Raw genomic sequence first — 24324 nt, forward strand, 5'->3', positions numbered from 1 at the left:
CAGGTGACCGAGCCTCGCTCGGATGAATAAATTGTCAAGAAAGGATATATACCCGAAGTCATTTTGAGAATATTTTTGTACCAGGTGGCCGAACCTCGCTCTGTTAAATAATTTCGGAAGGTTATATACCCGAAGTCATTTTGGGAATATTCTTGTAATTACGAAAATGAGCGATCGGATAAAGACTACTAATCTGAAGAGTTGTTTTAGTGTTCTGTTAGTTCTAATTGTAGACCTAATTGTACATGTCGATTAAATTTAAAGTCTTTTAAGTCCTCCTATAGTCTAGACAAACTACAGCTCACGTCCGTCTTATAGTTTTACAATCCATCTTTTGCGTAAAACTATTGTAGGCTTACTATTATTGGCTTGGAAGAAAGTCTTTGCAATGTAACTTCTCTACGTTATATGGTAAAACATGCACTTAGTGACAAAGTAAAATGGCGCATTTTTTCTTATTAGACTTAAATCATGGCATTAGTTTTCTAAAGAAACGTTTCCGTGGGGCACCTCTGTTACGCCTAACAATATGTTCGTCCCTCATACGGAAATACGTGCCCTGCCCAGCCTGACTGTCGGACTATAGGAAGTTCATACCGGCTTTTGCCATCCATCCATCCTAGTGGTGCTATGGCCTGCTTTTACACATCCATCCATTCAGATCTCTCCTGGCCCTAACTCCAAGCTTTTTACCGAGGTTTATAGTTAAATCAAAAGAGGCTGCAGTGTACGCAAACTGGTTGACCGCTAGATGGATATCATGTTTAGTGTGAGCAAGTAAGGCGCAGAGAAGCTGTGTTATGACCATTTCCTTTGTTTTGGTACAGGAGAGGTAGACACTGAAGCATGAACACATGGTAATAATTCACCAGCAAAATAATAATAATAATAAGGCTTGTCTTAGAGTCCGAATATTAATGAGGATTGCAGCTGTGACCTGCATATCTTGCCACATCCAGGGCAAGCATAACCATTGTCCGCGGTGCTCGATTAAGATTTTCTTTTAGCGTCTGCGTCTGTCCTCGGCAGCAAATTTTCTTTTGGTCTCAAATGTGTATCCGCGGCCTTTGTATAGAGGGAATTCTTTAAGTCCGACAGTTACGCTGGACAGAGCAGTATCCTGTATGGGAGACGAATCTCAGACGAACGCATGCCAAAGGCAGGATTTTTTGGTGAGCTAAAAAGTGGTCGACGTAACACCGAAACCCTTAAAAGACCAGCTTATGGCGCAAACTTGACTTAGCTGACATAGAAGAGAGCACATGGTTGCATGCAACCTCAGAACGAGACAGCTGGAGGTCACCAGCAAAATAAACAACAATGTAAAAGGTATCTACACCGCTCTACGCAATTAAAGAGTAAACAACTTATTAAGCACTTAAAACACAATAACTAATCATATATCGGCACATTTAATTTCATTACTTTTCTTTCATAGTTCTATAATAAATCAATCTACAGTAAGATGGTGCGCAAATGTTTAATTAGGTCTATTGATCCTTTAAAACTCGTTCTTGTTTGCAAAGAAATATTTTAGTGTACTACGGTAAGCCTAGTGACGTAAGCAGCATTTTTCCCGTTTACGTCATGGAAAATTTTCATTCATAAAACATTGCAGCCAAAATTAATTTTTCGATAATGAGGCATTTTCAAACCGATATAACGGTCGACCTCGAGTTTTCCCGATGTGGCCAATGAGTTGAGAATTTTTTTCTCACTATTATGCACATACCTTGAAATTTTAAAGAAAATCGTTAGAGCCGTTTTCGAAATAAAATTTATATATATATATATATATACATATAAATATATATACATACATACATACATACATACAAGAATTGCTCGCTTAAGAGTATAGGATTCGAACAGTTTTGAATTATAAGACTAAACAAATTGGGCGGATATCCGTAAGACATTTTGCGATATGGCAATTTCTAAAACATGTTACACACAATTATCTGCGGACCAGTTAATCCTGATGTTGAGTCAATACAAAACTGTAAAGCTGGGCATCTAAACTAGTCCTAGTCCAACAGTCATCTTATTGAAGTTCAATGTTTGAATTACTTTGGATCATTGTAACTGCCGCATCCATCCATCCTGGTACTAGAACTTATTTTTTGGTGTATCCGCTGTGGTGATAAGCTTTGTGTTTTTATAAACCAGTGGCAGTGATCATCTGACTTCGCCTTTTTAGTCCTGCAGAATCATAATTCTTAAAGCTCTTTCGTTTGCATTTATTTAGTTAGCGATTTGTGAGTTGAATTGATCGTCCTTGCTCTTCATTACTTTATGCAGTAAATCCCTTTATATCAAATTTGTATTCCTTAATGAGAACTGTCATCACTTTCTGTATTGACAATATACAAACATTTAAACAAATCATTCATCTAGGGCCTGGACGTTGAACAAAATATTCACTCTGTCATCAATGGGAAAGATTGGTTCTTCTTATGACAGTAAACGATGAGGTCATTTTCATTTAGATATTTCGTGACTTGTTTAGAGAATATCTCTCATATCCGCTAGTCTACTCTTATCTTATACGTTACAGACGTTTCTTTAAAACAGAAGATAATTACATCCTACACGTATCCATGAGTTAATCTAGATGTACATGTTAATTAACATTTTTTAACTCTACCAAGTCCTTGGTTTTCAATTGTTGATTCGGGCAATCCTTTAGATACTTTAACTCTACCAAGTCCTTGGTTTTCAATTGTTGATTCGGGCAATCCTTTAGAGACTTTAACTCTACCAAGTCCTTGGTTTTCAATTGTTGATTCGGGCAATCCTTTAGAGACTTTAACTCTAAGAAGTCCTTGGTTTTCACTGGTTGATTCGGGCAATCCTTTAGAGACTTTAACTCTACCAAGTCCTTGGTTTTCACTGGTTGATTCGGGCAATCCTTTAGAGACTTTAACTCTACCAAGTCCTTGGTTTTCACTGGTTGATTCGTGCAATCCTTTAGAGACTTTAACTCTACCAATTCCTTGGTTTTCAATGGTTGATTCGGGCAATCCTTTAGAGACTTTAACTCTACCAAGTCCTTGGTTTTCAATGGTTGATTCGTGCAATCCTTTAGAGACTTTAACTCTACCAAGTCCTTGGTTTTCAATGGTTGATTCGGGCAATCCTTTAGAGACTTTAACTCTACCAAGTCCTTGGTTTTCACTGGTTGATTCGTGCAATCCTTTAGAGACTTTAACTCTACCAATTCCTTGGTTTTCACTGGTTGATTCGTGCAATCCTTTAGAGACTTTAACTCTACCAAGTCCTTGGTTTTCACTGGTTGATTCGGGCAATCCTTTAGAGACTTTAACTCTACCAAGTCCTTGGTTTTCAATGGTTGATTCGGGCAATCCTTTAGAGACTTTAACTCTACCAAGTCCTTGGTTTTCAATGGTTGATTCGGGCAATCCTTTAGAGACTTTAACTCTACCAAGTCCTTGGTTTTCAATGGTTGATTCGGGCAATCCTTTCCTTTCTTTAATCGCACTAGGGAAGTAGAAGCGCTTGTACGACTTTGTCCTCACAAATGGAATAAGAAATGTGCCGCTATCTTTGTGTCTTTCTGAGAATTTCATTGCGTTGTGTTTATGTATTTGTAAGTTCAGTGTTTTATGTATTATCGCTACTTTTTACTTTAGTCTTCTGTCATGGAGTGTCTTAAAGTTTGGTGATTTTACAACTGGTGTCACTCTAGTCAAATGATACATAAATATGTACGTAGCAGCCAATAAATAAACCGAATTTTACTGGATATGTCATTACAACTTGCATCAAACATCACTTCTTGCATCATGAGTAGTACAATACATCCGTAGGTGCAAGAGTCAAAACCTAATTCAAGTTCTTATTCTCAATGTAGCTTTAAACTTTGTGGCTTAAGTGTTTTGTGTTTAGTTAGGTCTTAAGTTAAGTGTTTAGTTAGGTGTTTAATATTAAGTCTTCATTTGGGCGGTGCTCACCTACTGCGACTGCAACTAATAATACTAAGTGCTTTGATAAGCTCGTTTGAGCAGGGAATACGTTTCATTACGTAGATCTAGCCACCTGCCAGCAGGAGGAAAACACACAGAATGACTTGGAGCTCTCTCTTTTTATTTCTCTCTTTCCCACACACGCCCTCACATACACATAACACACATCTACGCTCACGCACGCACGTTACACACAGTCAAACGCGCAAAACGAAAGCGTTGTTTTTTCAAACGTGTTACGTCAACAGAGTGTATGAAACTCACAACAAACGCCAGGAGTACTCACACGGTGTAGAACATAGAGAGAGAAACAGAAGGTTTGAAACTCCCCCCCCCCTCCCAGGCTTCTAGCATCTTAACACCCACAGAAATCAGTCCAACACACCCACAGAAATCAGTCCAACACACCCACAGAAATCAGTCCAACACACCCACAGAAATCAGTTCAACACGCACAGAAATCAGTCCAACACACGCACAGAAATCAGTCCAACACACCCACAGAAATCAGCCCAACACACCCACAAAAATCAGTCCAACACACCCACAGAAATCAGCCCAACACACCCACAGAAATCAGTCCAACACACCCACAGAAATCAGCCCAACACACCCACAGAAATCAGCCCAACACACCCACAGAAATCAGCCCAACACACCCACAGAAATCAGTCCAACACACCCACAGAAATCAGCCCAACACACCCACAGAAATCAGTCCAACACACCCACAGAAATCAGTCCAACACACCCACAGAAATCAGTCCAACACACGCACATAGAGAAACGAACACATTCTAAGTCGTGGTAGTTTTTTTTTGTTCTTTGGTGTGCTAATGGATTCAAGATGTAATCAGAGATGTAGTCATACACAGTCAGATCAGTCAGTGAGTGACAGGACAAGCGAGAGTTACGTAAGGAGGAAGAGAAAGAAAGATAGTGACAAGGAGAGAGAGAGAGAAAGATAAAAAGAATATGAGAGAAAAAAGAAAGGGGAGATTAGAGAGGGGGGAAATGAACAAAAGCAAGAAATAAATAGAGGACAAGAAAAAATATTTTCCCGCCTAAATAACTTCTGAAAGTACTAATGCAAGAGCAATGCAAGAAATGAGCCCCGACGCTGTAACTGTAATATATTTTTGTCAGACCAAAAAACAACACCAACATTTCAGTTACAACTATATTGAAGAATAAAACAAAACAAAATAAAGTTGTAATAGTCAGAGTATTTGTTGAACTATTTGGTTATACCAACGCCAGATGATATAAACACACATAGACCATTCTATTTGAATGATTCCTATCATTGTGGCCCGGATGATGCAAGCTCTGCCAATAATCAGATTTCATTTATATTCTAAGACTTTAATGATTACGCATCATCAGGTCAAAAGGTCAACCTTATGATTACATTATCATTCAAAATTATTATTATTTTTTTTAACCATATACTATAATAAAAAGTTCAAAGTGTTGTTCACATTGCCTTTAGTCTCAATAAACTGATCTATGACCGACTGTACTAAGGGACTCACTCTTTGGCCCCCACCTATCATTCAACTAGCTTTATCGAGTGACTAGCTTTTAGAACGACATGATTTGTGATCAGACTAATGACCGACTGTATAAAGTGACTAGCTACATAGCCAAATGTATTCGTACGTCAAAGACCGGATGTAGGTAGATCCATTGGTTAATGAAAATATATATCTCTGTGTGTCTCTCTCTGTGACTGTGTGTCTGTCTTTCTCTGTGTCTCACTGTGAGTGTCTCGGTCTCACAGTGTGTTTCTGTGTCTGTGTGTACAAGTCTGTTCGTTTAGACTTTATTGCTACACACACTAGGGAAATAAGAAACTGGCGCCAAGACATGAAAATATTTAATTAGCGTAGCGCTAAAGGAAGAATCCAGGGCGCTCTGACAGATCATGCTATTTATTCACCATGGGGAGGAAAACAAGGAAGAAGCGCTGTCAGATCATGGACGATGGGTGATACAGGTGGGGAAGAGGGAATACTCCTGACACATCAAACATCAAGAATAAAAAATAAATTAAAAAAAAACACTTCAGGCACGGATTTGACCCCAGCTCATCAATTAATTACATGTTGGAGCTGCCTGATTAGTAACATACGCTCACATGTATATGGACAACCGCACACACACACACACAACCACACACACATTTACATAAGTTAAATCTTTTCACCAGATGTCCAGTTGTATACCAGAGATCCTTTTAAAGGTAAAGAAATCACAGTTTAATCCTTCAAGTGGAAATCACAGAAGATTGAAGAACTCTATATATCGTTCAATAATTACACTTTATAATACTAATTTTAGGATAGATTCACAAAAGTAGGCTTAAAACTTATAGACTGAATGGACCCCGACATAAGCTTGTCGACCCAATTTAAATCGAAAGTTCTCTAATTTTTCTGGTTACGGAAATCAATTATTTCCCTTAATAAACTCTTTAGTGTAAAAACTGGAAGCTACTAGAATAGAAGCAGTTCTTGGCAACATTGACGTATAACCCACGTGACCCATATAAACGGACGCCCTTCAAATTATTCGCTCATTAGATTTCAAAATATAGAAACTCTTACAAATATGTTTCTAAGTTTGTAACAGTTTGTCATGTATGTGTGTATATCATTTAGTTTACGTTAATGTATTATTATGTGTGTGTGTGTGTTTGTACTGTTGGTCCCTAATTTGAATTAATTATGTGAAAATGAATATTTGCAAATGGAATTAATGAAATAACTTGAGCCTGCATTTAGTTTCAATTCTTTCAGCCGCCATTAAGTTGAAAAGAAATCAGAGCGGCAAGTATTCGTGTATTAAAGGGAAGCGAGTGAAAAGGAAAAGAATCCTAGCGAGACAATCGTTTGTATAAACGCTTAGCGTGTTTCGGACATCTAGACAAACGCTTAGCGTAAGGTCAATAACAACACAATAAAATCTTCCCATCGGCTTGATGACTAATAAAGATATCCAACAGCATTCAGTGAAAATACTACCACTACATGAAATCAATATGTTACTATATTAGACCGTGATGTAACTAGATTAGACCATGATGTAACTAAACTAGACCAAAAAAATAACCATATGGGATTGGATCATTGTGTGACTCAATTATACAATGATATGCGTATACTAAACCATGATATGAACAAAATGAACCATGACGTGGTTACCACAATGTAACTAAATTAAACTATGAAGAGGCTAGACTAGACCATAATACTATCAAATTAAACCATGACGTTATCAATAACTAGCTGCGACATCATGTCTGAGACATAATTTGTTTAATTACTATTTTACCATTTGATTCGGTATAATGTATATCCTGTTTGTTTTTCTTTAGTCAACAATTTGAGAAGACATTTTCCTTTAATATCCACACTGTAAGCCGAATATAAAACAGGAATTTCCGATTTTAATTTATAAATACATACAGCCCTATTTCCCCACACACTATTCTACAATTGAAAATAATGGCCAATGTTTTGGACCAAATGCAGACTATCAACACATTTTTTTCATGGAAAAAAATCTCCCAGAATCCTCTCAGAAATCCTGATAAGTTCACAAAAGCTTTGAGCACGCTTGTAAACCCAAATCTAAGGAACAATGGCCAGGATCAAGAAATAGAGAACACTGGGCGGAAAAAAAAACCATAAACATAAGTTGTTTGGTTTTTAAAAAAAACCCACACACACACAAAAACTTAGAGTGATTCCCACGTCTAGCGAGGAGAGATAACTGCTAGCGAGGAACGACAACTGCAGGTATCGCCGACATAGGCCGTCTGCTGCATTACAGTCTTCCTTATCACTTGCCCGCGCTGCCTTTTTTTCCCCCTCTGTCTCTCTTGTCCTTTAACACCCCACTCTGGTACCGCCGTTGCCAGCGCCTCCACCTTCAACTCCACCCTTTCACCCCTTTTTACTCACCCCCCCCCCTCTTTTTTATGTAGTTTTGACCCCACACTTCCCCCTACACGCCCAGAGCTCGCTTCCCCCCTCCCTCCTCTGTTTGACACATAGATGGTCTCCTCACGCAAAGACAAAAGCCGAGGAGGGAGCGAGGGGGGGGATGCACGTACGAACCTATCGCGGGGAAAAGGCGCCCTACTCAGTTTTTGGCAACGTGGTGGCGAAGGAGCAACTCGTTGATCAAAGGGAAGGGTGCGGGGGTGGAGCTGTTTACGTCTCGTGCCACAACCTCACAGGTTGTTACTATATAGGTGGGTGACGGAAGTCTATGTCAACAAAACATTCATACATATTTACACGTCATTTTCATTTATTTATTTTTTTGGACACATGATAAAAAAAAAAAAGAATGAACTCAATATCGACATCATGAACTAAAGACTAGCCCAACACTGATTGCTCAGTTGAAACTCTTCAAATCTGTTCACATGTTGTTGGGGTTTCATTACACATCTTACATTGAGAGTTGTTTTGTTTTTTTCTCCTGTTGTTTAATCTTCAAATTCTTACGTATTTTTACAAAGCTTTCAACTCACTCTCTCTGTCTATCTGAAACTAACACTAGATAACTATACAATCTTCTATTTTCATAAACACTTCCCTAGCAGAGTGGTTAGTATGTAGGCTTCAGACATGAGTTCGAATTCAAGTCTTTCCTCCCTTTTTTATATCAATGTTATTAAAAAGCGATTGCGGTAAAAAATCCACCCAGATATTCCTTTCTTCCCTCTCCCCTCCCCTCTCCGTTTCCCATCTGGTCCAGACAAGTGATAGGATCATGGCCTATTGAAAACGCATGAAATAGAGCTAAACAGAAACAATTGGTAAAAATATTTCTAACGCACAGATATATTGTTGTTGGTCTAGATCTATTACAGATTTAATAAAATGACTGATCCAAACTAATTGATACAATTACACTTCGTAAAAATAGTAAAAGCTTTGTTTTTTTTAATAAAGTATTTTTTTTAATAATTGCGAATTCTTCATGGGTTCGAAAAGTAGACCATACACATAAATTTCGAACGAAAACGGCTCTCTCTTAAGGGAAAAAATACTAGGTAACAGGTCAAAATGAAAACTAATTAAATTTGGCTATTTTGAAAAATGCTTTCAGCGGGTATCCCCGCACTCGACTCAAAGGTTTCTTTGTATTCTCTTAATAACCAATCATCAAGATGTCTGTATTGTATCTGTATACTCAGTCTCATTCTTATAATCTGAATATATTACTTTGAATTCAAACATTTGAAAAGCTCTAGTGATATTGTCATCAGTTCTGCTATGACCAGTACCATCACTTCTACCATCTGTACTACAACAGTACTTTGATTCTCCTCATCACTACTACCATCCCTGCTACTAATATCACCTCTAATACCATCTCTAATACCAGCACTAATCCCAACATTCACACAATATATGATTTCGATACTTCTTGACTATTGACACCATCGCTGGTGTGTAGATCACAGCAAAATAATCATTTATCGCATGAGCGTGTAACCTTGAAAACTATTTGGAATTCAAAATTTAGAAGCGAATAAATCTCTACATCAACTCACTACAAACTTATATAACACGATGTTCATTTTTGTTATATCACCTAAACCTAGTTGTGTGAAATAATTTCTTCAAGTAATTAAAATGATATTAATGCATATTTTTTAATCTAAAAGAAAATGGCTTCATCCTTGAATTATTTATTAGTATTTTTAAATTTAAATCTTGAACAACAGAATTATAAGCGAGCATCAATTTGTCAACAACACAAACAATGATGATGAAATACAGACAATATTTAATTTCAACCTAAAAAAAAATAATTTTATGAAATAGTTTTCTTGCTCCTTCTTTCTCAGATTGATAAGAAATACAAAATTGTATGTATATGTATGTATGTATGTATGTATGTATGTATGTATGTATGTATGTATGTATGTATGTATGTATGTATTTATGTATGTATGTATGTATGTATGTATGTATGTATGTATGTATTTATGTATGTATGTTTGTATACTTATGTATGAATCTATGTATGTATGTATGTATGTTTGTATGTATGTATGTATAAATGTATGTATGTATGCATGTATGTATTTATGTATGTGTATATGCATGTATGTATGTATGTATGTATGTATGTATGTATGTATGTATGTATGTATGTATGTATGTATGTATGTATTTATGTATGTATGCATGTATGTATTTATGTATGTATGTATGTATGCATGTATGTATGTATGTATGTATGCATGTATGTATTTATGTATTTATGTATGTATGCATGCATGTATGTGTTTATGTATTTATGCATGTATGTATTTATGTTTTTATGTGTTTATTTATGTATGTATGTGTGTGTACATGTGTGTAATGACTAACTTAAAATTGATTTGAAAAAAAATTACCCCCCCCCAGGTCACAAACAAAAGAAAGAAAGAGGGAGAGACAGAAACAAAGAGAGAGAGAGAGAGAGAGAGAGTTACTGACAACGGTTCTATTACAAAGCCAGATTGTAATCAGTACAGTTCACTGAGTAACCACACACCAGACCATTCCCACCTTCAGCCCTCTTGTCCTAGCATCAGTCCGGAACTGAACGAATAGAAGAAGGTCAAGTGAAAGCATGAATAGCAATGAGCTAAGTCTGAGACAGTAGAGACAACTGCAGCGGCGGAATCTTTTTGGTCTCAGAGAACTTGCTCAGTTAGCCAAGATTCCACAGTTCAGACAGCTTTATGAGATAGAAGATTTCAGAGAGCTTGCTGAGATAGCCCTGATACAAGATTTTAGAAAGCTCTTTAGGATAGCATTAGATACATAGAAGATTTTAGAGAGCTTGCTATTTGACAATCTCCATGTACCAGAACACTGCTGGAAGGTATACAATAGACCGACTTTGACTAAGAAAACTCTTTTAAACTACTTTTCAAACCTAGAAATAAAAACGCGTGATCCTTCGAGTGTAATTGTACTTCTTTCCTCACTTTCATAAGCTTCAGAGTACTTGACTTTATATTCCCGCCACAAACAAAAAGCTAAACTCCTCCCATCTTTGCTGTCTAAGAAAGATTTACCAGATGAATTGGTATGAAAACCTACCAAAATTTAAGACATTACACTGCAGGGGTTCTCAACCTGTGGATCGCGACCCCTTGAAGCGCCGATTGACGATTTGTCAGGGGTCGGGGTTAATAAATATGGATTATATTTTGTGTATTCTTCTATTGCTGTGTATGTATGGGGGGGGGTGTCGCGGCAGAGCGGGGGATAGTAAAAAAGGGGTCGCGGAGCTTAAAAGGTTGAGAACCGCTGCATTACAGTGTCCACGCAACAGTCCAATGTTCCCAACAACGTAGTCCGTATGCCTGAAAATCGCCGCCTCAAAAGACCTGTCTATTGGGATTTGTGCTAGAAAGCGCGCTCAAGAAAGGCCAACAAAAGAGATAGGACACTCTCGAGGTTCTCAAAGAACGTGAAATTGAATCCACGAATGGGAAACTCTAGGCCTTGATCACTCCTCTTGACGTGAAGACGTGAAGGTCGGTAGTTTGAGAGACGAGCTAATGAGATCAGCCATCAGCAAAGTACGAACAACAAAAACAAAACAAAAAGCCGTGAATCAAAATGTAACAGACTCAATCGTCCCGTGCCTTGTGTGCCAGGGTAAGACCATCTTCGAATTCATAGGAAATGAGATTGTTCACAGCTTTGAGGACGAAGGAGGAGATATTGATATTTAGACTAGTCGTTGGGTCACAGACATGTTTGCATGGTGGTTCTTTTCTTTCAACCCCCCTCCCCCCCCCCCCCCCACATTGAAGCTACACAAAGCAAATCATTAAACAAATGACATCAACTAACTTTATTGTTGAACTGCAAATGCATATGCAGCTGTAGTGTCTCCATGTTCATGAGATGAAAGACATTCGGAGATCACCATGAAGACACTGAAACGTCCTGTATTTCAACAAGTCTGTTAGTTCAGCCAGTCAGCATGTTAACACTGGTCCTTCCTACTAGTCATAAAAGTCAAAGAGTATGCACAATCCTGTCTGTCTGTCTGTCAGGATGTCACAGGATGAGAAAGGCGGATTTGTTCACCTATTCATGTCAATACGAAAACGAGGCTGGGAGTGCCCGATCGTTTGTAAGTAGCCACGATTCATTCCTGATTGACATTCAAAGTGTGTTCCTTACAGCTAACGAGGGGTAAAATGCATGAAAATAAAATAATTTATTACTAATTAATATCACACTTATTGAGATTTGTCCACATTTTTATATATATTGTTACGAATCTCACTATCCAGGCTCTCTGCAAACTGCACCATACACCACCAACTTAAAGAACTTGACAAGTCAGGGCTCCAAAATAAAGTAAAGGTTTAATGTCCATAAATAACAGCCAATACTGTACAATCGGCAGCACGTAGAACAGTACAAATAGCTCTGCGATAACAAATATCTCTCCGATAACACCGTTCCGCCGTATCAAGTCTTGCACTGGCCTCTCCGTCTCGTTCCTGGCTTGCACTGGGTTCAGCAGTTCGGGACTGACTTCACACACTTGGGCTCGTTGTGTCGGACTCGATCACAGACCAAGATCAAGACGCCGTTCGTCTCAACTGTACTTGACAGTACTCCGCACTGAACCGTCGTAATGCTCCGTACAGAACCACACCGTTGAACTGTGCTGTAGTCGACCGTGTTCTGAACTCCTGTCGTGAACCCGCTTTCTGAACCGTCTTGACTGCGTCGCCTCCGCTCTTATATAGGGTCCCTACTGGCCTTCTCGAACCGGACAGAACGCCGCTCGACGTTTCTAGGTGGTCAGATGACTACAACGCCCGTGACGTCCCTGAGCTCTGTTCACGTCGGCGATCCTTCCCGAACTCTCTTGTTGACACTCGTCTCGGCCGATCGTCGTAACTCGTCACGGTTGACCGCTCGTCTAGCGCTGGCCTGGGGCGATTTGCGTCGGCTGACTACACACACACCACTACCCCTCTCTGTGCCACCACCAGGTTTATAACAATATGTATGTAAACTATTTGAGGATTTTCTTAAATGGAGGCCATTTTTGGTGTCTCCGGTGTACAGAATACGGAAGCATCCAGAAGCTACGTTAGTAACAAAATAATAATTTGTTGTACTTTTCAGCATTGCAAAATCTAATTTTTATGACTAAGTATTTTTTTTTTAAATTATAAGGCAGCAGTGATCTTTCGATATAGCGCCAGTGACATTGTTTATTTGCGTTTAAAAAAACTCTCTCCTTTGTTCCATTGTATCTTCCCTACATTTGACTATATCGTTTTCACTTCTTTTTTTCTTTCTTACTCTGAGTTATTGCTTAACCCTTAAAGTACTGAACTGCTTTACAATGAGTGCATACACAATCCTGATATTTAGAGGCTAAACTACAACACGCGTTTTAAGGGTTAAAAGATTTTTTGTTTCTTATGTACACAGGATATTAAAAAAACCTAAATGTAGACAAGGAGTGGACGACTGAGATCAACTGAAGTATGGACACTCCCAAGACTTTATAAGTATGGCTGATGTCTGGTGATATTCCATACTGCTATTGTGACTTACATTCTCCTTTCAAGTTAAACGTTACTAAGTGCTTCGGCAATTTGTAAAAATGTTTGCGGACTTTTTGTGTGTGTTGGCTTTCGAAAAGAAGAGCAGTCCGAAATAAGTCCAGCAAGTGACCACTAACTGACCACCGAGTCAATACTCCAGGTCATTCAGAGTAGCAGACAAACTACTTGAGACGAACATTCAATGAGAAATGAAGGCGAATAAAGAAAACAGAAAGCATTGGCCCAAGCACGTCGCCGCCTGGATGGATATATTTGGAATCAACGTCATATCCGCTGGCTGTGTAAGCAAGGGAGGCAACTTCAAGTCATAGGATATGATTTGAATTAATAATTTTCTGGCTTAATTGTGAACGAAGTAATGAAAATAATAATATTTATTAATATATTTATTTACAAACTATATATATTGGTAAATAACATTTTATGGATTGATTATTTTGTTTTAGCGCCTGACTCTTAAGTTGTAATTTGGTTGTAAAAAGATGGAGGAGGTTAAGGAGGGCGTTAAATAGATTTGTGTATATGTGTATAGTACTAGCTAACACGTGACTACATTATTTTGTTTATTACTCCAAAAGCAGAGGAAGCTGTGAGAGGATGTCCAGCATGTCAGGGTTACTCAACCAATTAACTGGCCTACATTCACCAAACAAAAAGTTAAATATTTTTATTTTGTTTAAAACAGTTTTTTGTAAATCATAGATTATCTCCCGTGGTCCTTGTGTGAGTGAGAGAGGACTCACCACTTTTAATGCTAATCCTTTTTGTTTATATAATTCACCATTCCCCCCCCCCCCCCAAACTCACGATATCACCGATCGTTAGGTTACTTATTGTAATAGCAGCAGACGATGCCATTGAACAGACTGCAGTCTAGACGAGAGATGAACGAACTATGACCCCCATACGCGCCACCAAGGAATTCAATTCAGCCAGCAGACTAAGCAGCGTCTTTTAAAACTCCAAGAGCTACAGCTGTTACGCCACTGGGTGCAACAAGTGTCTGAAAGAACCGGTACGTGGATTTGTGCGCCCCTGTGTTCGCGTTTAATTGGACTTCAATGTTTACAAACAGAGCCATTCGAACGACCTGGCAACTCGCATCCAACATTTGGCTCTCTTAAGATTTGTCATAATTTTGTCAGTACATAATGTCCGCTCCAAGGAGTTCACTCCCAGACCTACTTTTAGATGTATGAACATTGAAAGGTTGAAATAGTTGTACTCTTCTGCGTATGTATAGTTTATAAGGGATATCTATGGGATACAGATAGATTACAGACGTCACTTCAAAAAGGAAGATAATTACGTCCTACGTATTTCACATGTCAATCTAGTCATGCATGTCAATCAATGACTTAAACTTTGCTAAGTCGTTGGTTTTCCTGGCTGTTTCAAGCATCCATTCCATTTTCTATTCGCATTTATTAAACTTCCTGGCATGCGTATCGTTAGCAGGGATCCATTTAAATGTGTATGTGTGAGTGAAAGACATGAATGTGTAGATATGCAGAGTTTCTCTCTTGACAGTACAGTGAAAGACATGAATGTGTAGATATGCAGAGTTTCTCTCTTGACAGTACAGTGAAAGACATGAATGTGTAGATATGCAGAGTTTCTCTCTTGATAGTACAGTGAAGGACATGAATGTGTAGATATGTAGAGTTTCTCTCTTGACAGTACAGTGAAAGACATGAATGTGTAGATATGTAGAGTTTCTCTCTTGACAGTACAGTGAAGGACATGAATGTGTAGATATGCAGAGTTTCTCTCTTGACAGTACAGTAAAAGACATGAATGTGTAGATATGCAGAGTTTCTCTCTTGACAGTACAGTGAAGGACATGAATGTGTAGATATGCAGAGTTTCTCGCTCTGAGCTATACAAATAAAGACGAACACTATCACACTTAAGGGCTGAAAGTTGCACTGGAGATCATTTGAATAGCAAGTGAAAAGATGTCAACAAAGCCAAGTCAGTGCATTAGATGGCCAGTTTTTTGTTTTCTTTTAGAGGAACCTGAAATCGTGCAGTAGGACGGTATGGTTACCTTGTGGAGTGTACTTTATTTTGAATGCGACTTCTTGAATTCCATAAATACAACAATACTTATTAGAGATCTTCATTTGTTAAGGAAGGCTATAAATAGTTAGCATCGTGGTGTATACGGTGTTGATAAGATACGTATTTCCTTTTAGCATCGCAGAATCAAATTATCCGAGCTCTTCCGTTCTGTGACTTTAAGCTAACTCCATTGTAGGAGAGGTGTTCGACTGTCGTTCTGTGACCTTTAACTAACTCCATTGTAGGAGAGGTGTTCGACTGTCGTTCTGTGACCTTAAACTAACTCCATTGTAGGAGAGGTGTTCGACTGTCGTTCTGTGACCTTAAACTAACTCCATTGTAGGAGAGGTGTTCGACTGTCGTTCTGTGACCTTTAACTAACTCCATTGTAGGAGAGGTGTTCGACTGTCGTTCTGTGACCTTAAACTAACTCCATTGTAGGAGAGGTGTTCGACTGTCGTTCTGTGACCTTAAACTAACTCCATTGTAGGAGAGGTGTTCGACTGTCGTTCTGTGACTTTAAACTAACTCCAATGTAGAACGAGTGTTCGACTGTCGTTCTGTGACTTTAAACTAACTCCATGTTTGTACTTGTAGACAACTGTCGTTCTATGACGTTAAACTTATTTTAAAAAAAGTGAAACTTTTTAGCGGTAATAAAGAAGACTAAAAGGAATATCAACTTCTAAGCATTGAGATATAGTTACAATTATATCCTTTTTTTTTTTCTTATTTTCTTGGCAACCTTAAAGTTAGGTCCTTGAAATGGTTTAGTTTAATGTACACATCTCTAATAGATCTAGAGTCAGTAAGTGTAGAACTGTTTTTAACAAGAGGAGAGAGAGAGAGACATTGTGAGTCTGTTGCTAAGCTTCGCATTAACAATGAAGAAAATTACATTGAGAAAGAACATTTTGAGAACCGCTTTTCTGCAACAACGCCCTTTCATCTCGTCCTCACCTGCACGTGCTCTGAGGTCACGTGCTCTGAGGTCACATAGAAGTTGTGTTGTTAGAAATATCAGATGGAGACACTTGTTTGAGCATGACGCACCCGGAGGCTGTGCCGGAAGTTGTACCGGATACAGCCCACAGTGACTGTACCGGAAGGTATATAATACAATTTTGCTTGTAATGACTTTGTGTGTGTGTGCTAGGACTTCGATGTCATCCGTCTTTGGTGTGTTTTCAATGTGTAGTCTATGATCTATTTATAGTGCACGAGCACAGTTGACTTCACAAAATATAAGACTCAAGATTATAAGTTGACATTAATAGGAATGAATGAAAACAACAACAGAATCAAACTAAATCCAATAAAGTCTGGACTATAATGAATCATAGAAACTACTGAACGCTAGTTTTGGATTTTATTTCCTAACCTTTTGACGTACAGAGGATATCTTTTAATCTTTTTAATCTTATAATCCTTGACCGACATTTCCAGTTCATTAGTCGATCTTCTCTATTTCCGTATTCTGAATCTGGTGTTTTTTGTCTAGGTATTTTTGTAACACGTATCTGCTATTTCAAAACCTCTGTCCCACGTCAAGCTGTGTCTCTGTCCACTTCAAACATTGCATAGAACGAACAATGGTGTGCTGAAAGGTTCAATGCACATTTTCACATTGTTTGTACATTTTTACTTGTTTCATTTATCTCTACACCCTCCTCCCAAACATTTAATATTTTTAGTTGCCCACTAACACTACAGACTGTATTTCTTCTTTCCAACAAATCTTGAGATAATGAATGTTATGTCCCAAATAACAAAAACATAACAAATGATTAGTTTAAATTATACTGAACTAATTAATTCCCTATTACACATAGACCATAGCATAGTTAGACTAACTAAAGGAGACACAAAGAAGGACAAAAGTGGATGTCCTACGCTACTGGCGCACAAAATGAAGAATCATTATTGGGCAGATAACTCCATGACGTTACATTAAACACTGGGAGTGAAGGGAAAAAAAATACCTCAGGAAACATCGATCGATGTGATGTAAACATAAGTCAGACGACACGTTAGTCTTTCGAAGGGAAACAACCCAAGAAATTGAAAATCTTAAGCTTACTGTATGATGCCAAGAGCAGACAAAAAAATGGAAAAATAACTAAGAGTATTATTTAATGGAAATATGTCGAGCAATCGAGTATCGCATTTTTTTTTTCTTTTAGAACTTGATACAGTCAGTATCTCCACAGGTTATTCTGGGTATTGAAGAAACAAATACGAGAAATCTTTGGGCTCAGCACTACAAGACATCCAAGGTAACTTCAACGAAATACACTTTCACTATATATATTTGTTTATTTCATTAATCAGTATGTACATATACAAGAAATAGTTCCCTTTAAAGACCGTAAAGGCCATCTGTTTATGTGGCCCAAAGCTAGGGTATCATGTGGCCATTAGTTTTCCTCATCTAATGTCAGGTACTCATTAGAGCTGGGTGGGCTTAGAGGCTCCCTAAGGATCCCAAAGTTTAAAAATCCCAGTCTTCACCAGGATTCGAATCCCGGACCCTCAGTTCATAGGTCAAGCACTTTACCACTCAGCCAGGACGCCTCCTAATCAATGTGTAGTGTCTATAAATCAATTCTTCCTTGTATTCTTTGGCACTCCAATTTTACAAAGCTTACATCATCACATTATGTCTGTCAGTCTGTCTGGTACAAATTTGTACACGTTATTTCTCCCATTTCCCATTCTCGGTTCAAGTTGAAACTTTGCACAATTGTCCCTAACAAAACATGAATCAGTAATTAACCTATTAATTAATAATTAATTAGTGGTAATCAACTAATTTTGTTTGATATAGCAAAAAGCGAATTAAATCTTACAGTATTGAGAATTATGTCTGTAAATGTGTAGTACTTCCCCCAACTTAAGCCGTTTTTTTTGTTTTAAATATTATTTGTATTTTGCTCATTATACATATGTTCGGAGGTCAGTTATTATTCATCTACCTCGCCCCATATAGACATCATACAAGTCAAACTCAATGTCTCACCGACCCAAAATACAGACTTTACAAATGTCCAACTAAATGTCTCGCCCAGCCAACACACAGACATCGCAAGTGTCTATCTATTCTAATTGTCTCAACCGACATACAGACTTCACAAATGTCCATCTAAATGTCTCAGCCGACATACAGACGTCACAAATGTCCAACTAAATGTCTCGCCCAGCCAACACACAGACATCACAAGTGTCCATCTATTCTAAATGTCTCACCCGACATACAGACGTCACAAATGTCCAACTAAATGTCTCGCCCAGCCAACACACAGACATCACAAGTGTCCATCTATTCTAAATGTCTCACCCGACATTTAGACGTCACATATGTCCAACTAAATGTCTCACCAGACATACAGACGTCACAAAGGTCCAACTAAATGTCTCACCCGACATACAGACGTCACAAATGTCCAACTAAATGTCTCGCCCAGCCAACACACAGACATCACAAGTGTCCATCTATTCTAAATGTCTCACCCGACATTTAGACGTCACATATGTCCAACTAAATGTCTCACCAGACATACAGACGTCACAAATGTCCAACTAAATGTCTCGCCCAGCCAACACACAGACATCACAAGTGTCCATCTATTCTAAATGTCTCACCCGACATTTAGACGTCACATATGTCCAACTAAATGTCTCACCAGACATACAGACTTCACAAATGTCCAACTAAATGTCTGGCCCACTCAACTGTAATCTCCAGTGACATCCTATTAAAGTGATACACTCTACTGTGCAATGTAGCCCCCTCCCCCCTCCCAACAAATTCATTTCCTTACAAACAAAAAAAGTCTAGCGTTTACAGGTGCCGTTCAACTATTCAGTTATCATTTCCTTAAAACAGCAACCAGCTGATGAATTATTCACGGATTAGGGGCTTAAGTAATCGAATCCGATGCTAGAGACATCCCTTGGGGAGCCCGAGATGCCGTGGAAGAGTACAGTGATAATTTATGACATCGGGAGTGCCTTGTACTGTGACGTCAATACTGCTTATAGAGAGCATAATTGTGAGTGTGTTTGCGCTTGGGGGAAGGAGTATTGAATGAATGAGGAGTGGATATGTGGTGGATATGTGGTGGATATGTGGTGGTGTTGCAATATCATTTGCTTTATGAAAGGTCTCATTTAGTGCTAGTCCAGTGGCTCGAAGAGGTTCTCCGGACTTAGTGACTGACTAATTAGTCATGTATACTTCAAAGTGGAGGACAGACTAAAAGCTTGAGCGCTCAGGCTTACCCGTGACTAGATGGGTTGAAGAGGCGGAGGTGATAAACTGGTTCAGTGAATGATATAATGGTTGTGTACAATCACGTGGTGTGAGTCAATTAAGCTTTTTCCACTAGTATAGAAGCCATTTTTCAAGCCATGCAAAGTAATGGCAATGCTTTCAGTACGAGGCTGCACTAGACAGATGTGTAGATTTGGAAAAATACACAAAAACAGAAAGTCAATCCAAACACGGAAAGGTAAAAGATTAAATAGATTTAACAGAAGAGTTTATCTTGACACTTACATAGATTAAACAGAAGAGTTTATCTTGACACTTAAATAGAAGAGTTTATCTTGACACTTAAATAGAAGAGTTTATCCTGACACTTAAATAGAAGAGTTTATCTTGACACTTAAACAGAAGAGTTTATCCTGACACTTAAATAGAAGAGTTTATCTTGACACTTAAATAGAAGAGTTTATCCTGACACTTAAATAGATTAAACAGAAGAGTTTATCTTGACACTTAAATAGATTAAACAGAAAAGTTTATCTTGACACTTAAATAGATTAAACAGAAGAGTTTATCCTGACACTTCGCTCTAGTAATGCCATTACTGCCTTTTTATCTGACACTGTGTACAAATCTAAACCTGCGCCATTCACATTTTAAAGTAAACAATTGGACATCTGATGGCAATTTTAGAGCTTTGTTATTACTGAATGTAGTCAGTTGAAAAGAGATAACTTGCTAGAAATGGATACTTCGAAAGACATGAAAATATCACAGGAGCAAAATAAAAGTCACACCGACTGAAAGCTATATCCTGTTATATCCGGATGGTTACCTGGTCATGTGACTCTCATCTCGATGGTCCCGAGTTGGAACTTGCCCTCAGAAGGATTGGGCTAGGAAGAATTCATCGTTTCTAAATGGTGGCGAGAAACTTGGAAAAAAATAAATAAAATGCTAACGCATGACGAAAAATAATGAACCTATTTTATCACAGCGTAATGTCATATCGGGAAGTACACTGTCGATATTATCTCATTGTTCTAGTAACATTGACCAATCAAGCCGCCTGAGTGAAAGCACTCGTCACAGTATCAAACGGGGACTAGGACTTAACGCAACAAACAGAACTGAAGGTAAACATGGCTAAACGAATAGAGTTGTTTTTTTTTAAAGCCCCAGCAACAATCATCGCCATGGCGGTCAATTTTGGCACTAGGTCAAACAAGTGTAATCACTGGCTTTGAAATTGGCAAGTCCTAGCAATCGGAATCGATACACGCCATGTTGCACATCATTACAGAGGTGCAGCTTGGAGGGGGGGGGGAAGGGGGAAAATAGGAGGGTGAAGGTGAGTCCAGCCGCTGGACGTGGGAGAAGTGGGGAATCAGTTCTCGGCCACAGCCTTAATATTAGCCAGACTGAATGCCTGGTCACGGTCCAGTTTAGAATACTTCTTTTGCTTTCTTGAAAACATGCTTTGAGCCAATCCTTCTCTACTCTATGTTAATTTCTTCAAACGTAAAACTATTTATCCTAGTATTGTGTATTGCATGTTCTATTGGGTGGTTTTGAAATACAATTGTTATATAGCTTATAGCGGACAAGATATAGTGGATCATAGAGCGGACAACATCTGATTATAGTGGATCTTCTAGAGGACAACATCTGAGATGTAGTGGATCTTCTAGCGGACAACATCTGAGATGTAGTGGATCTTCTAGCGGACATCATCTGAGATGTAGTGAATCTTCTAGCGGACAACATCTGAGATGTAGTGGATCTTCTAACAACCAACAAAAAGTTAAAGGAGTTCAAACCAAACACCCACAAGCCTAGAGTTCAAACCAAACCAAACACCCACAAGCCTTAAGTTCAAACCCAACACCCACAAGCCAAGAGTTCAAACCAAACACCCACAAGCCAAGAGTTCAAACCAAACCAAACATCCACAAGCCTTAAGTTCAAACCAAACACCCACAAGCCTTAAGTTCAAACCAAACACCCACAAGCCTAGAGTTCAAACCAAACACCCACAAGCCAAGAGTTCAAATCAAACACCCACAAGCCTAGAGTTCAAACCAAACACCCACAAGCCAAGAGTTCAAACCAAACACCCACAAGCCTAGAGTTCAAACCAAACACCCACAAGCCTAGAGTTCAAACCAAACACCCACAAGCCTAGAGTTCAAACCAAACACCCACAAGCCAAGAGTTCAAACCAAACACCCACAAGCCTAGAGTTTAAACCAAACAACCACAAGCCTTAAGTTCAAACCAAACACCCACAAGCCTAGAGTTCAAACCAAACCAAACACCCACAAGCCAAAAGTTCAAACCAAACACCCACAAGCCAAGAGTTCAAACCAAACACCCACAAGCCTAGAGTTCAAACCAAACACCCACAAGCCTAGAGTTCAAACCAAACACCCACAAGCCTTAAGTTCAAACCAAACCAAACACCCACAAGCCTTAAGTTCAAACCAAACCAAACACCCACAAGCCTAGAGTTCAAACCAAACACCCACAAGCCTAGAGTTCAAACCAAACACCCACAAGCCTAGAGTTCAAACCAAACACCCACAAGCCTAGAGTTCAAACCAAACCAAACACCCACAAGCCTTTAGTTCAAACCAAACACCCACAAGCCTAGAGTTCAAACCAAACACCCACAAGCCTAGAGTTTAAACCAAACACCCACAAGCCTAGAGTTCAAACCAAACACCCACAAGCCTAGAGTTCAAACCAAACACCACAAGCCAAGAGTTCAAACCAAACACCCACAAGCCAAGAGTTCAAACCAAACACCTACAAGCCTAGAGTTCAAACCAAACACCCACAAGCCTTAAGTTCAAACCAAACCAAACACCCACAAGCCTTTAGTTCAAACCAAACACCCACAAGCCTAGAGTTCAAACCAAACACCCACAAGCCTAGAGTTTAAACCAAACACCCACAAGCCTAGAGTTCAAACCAAACCAAACACCCTAAGCCTTAAGTTCAAACCAAACCAAACACCCACAAGCCTAGAGCTCAAACCAAACACCCACAAGCCAAGAGTTCAAACCAAACACCCACAAGCCTAGAGTTCAAATCAAACACCCACAAGCCTAGAGTTCAAACCAAACCAAACACCCACAAGCCTTTAGTTCAAACCAAACACCCACAAGCCTAGAGTTCAAACCAAACACCCACAAGCCTAGAGTTTAAACCAAACACCCACAAGCCTAGAGTTCAAACCAAACACCCACAAGCCTAGAGTTCAAACCAAACACCACAAGCCAAGAGTTCAAACCAAACACCCACAAGCCTAGAGTTCAAACCAAACACCCAGAAGCCTAGAGTTCAAACCAAACACCCACAAGCCAAGAGTTCAAACCAAACACCCACAAGCCTAGAGTTTAAACCAAACACCCACAAGCCTTAAGTTCAAACCAAACACCCACAAGCCTAGAGTTTAAACCAAACAACCACAAGTCTAGAGTTCAAACCAAACACCCACAAGCCTAGAGTTTAAACCAAACAACCACAAGTCTAGAGTTCAAACCAAACACCAACAAGCCTAGAGTTTAAACCAAACACCCACAAGCCTAGAGTTCAAACCAGACACCCACAAGCCTAGAGTTTAAACCAAACACCCACAAGCCAAGAGTTCAAACCTATCACCCACAAGCCAAGAGTTCAAACCAAACACCCACAAGCCAAGAGTTCAAACCAAACACCCACAAGCCTAGAGTTCAAACCAAACACCCACAAGCCTAGAGTTCAAACCAAACACCCACAAGCCAAGAGTTCAAACCAAACACCCACAAGCCAAGAGTTCAAACCAAACACCCACAAGCCTAGAGTTCAAACCAAACACCCACAAGCCTAGAGTTCAAACCAAACACCCACAAGCCTAGAGTTTAAACCAAACACCCACAAGCCAAGAGTTCAAACCAAACACCCACAAGCCAAGAGTTCAAACCAAACACCCACAAGCCAAGAGTTCAAACCAAACACCCACAAGCCTAGAGTTCAAACCAAACACCCACAAGCCAAGAGTTCAAACCAAACACCCACAAGCCTAGAGTTCAAATGTTTCAGGTAAAAACAAAAATAGAATCAACCTCGTACTCTCTGGCCACAACGTCCTAATGTCCACTTCAGAAGACATGTCCGAAACGTATTACAATGAACCAATCAACGGATTTTATTTTGATATCAAACTCAAGAACATATTTGTTTGAGTTTAAAACGTCAAGAAAAACCCCATTTGATAGAACTGAAAAATCTCTGGACAGTGGACAATACAACATTCTGTAAACACTGAACAATAACAGTTTTATATAAATACATCAAAGAATAAACAACCATTAAAAAACACAAAGAATATA

At 38.9% G+C, this 24324-nt stretch overlaps 1 protein-coding gene across 5 annotated transcripts in view; it reads right to left on the reverse strand.

Moving 5' to 3' along the window:
- The window catches only part of LOC106064992 (tetraspanin-18-like), a 252594-nt gene that overhangs the window by 112556 nt on the left and 115714 nt on the right, over positions 1 to 24324 (reverse strand). For 2 of the 5 annotated variants that reach the window (XM_056029261.1, XM_056029260.1), the window contains exon 1: positions 7323 to 7774. The exons of the other annotated variants lie outside the window; for them this stretch is intronic. The gene's annotated coding sequence lies outside the window, so the exon portion shown is untranslated. Of the gene's footprint in view, positions 1 to 7322; positions 7775 to 24324 lie in introns of those variants that run through there. 5 annotated transcript variants of the gene reach the window in all.

This window comes from Biomphalaria glabrata, chromosome 5, assembly GCF_947242115.1.
Source record: "Biomphalaria glabrata chromosome 5, xgBioGlab47.1, whole genome shotgun sequence".
Classification (NCBI taxonomy): Eukaryota; Metazoa; Mollusca; class Gastropoda; family Planorbidae; genus Biomphalaria; species Biomphalaria glabrata.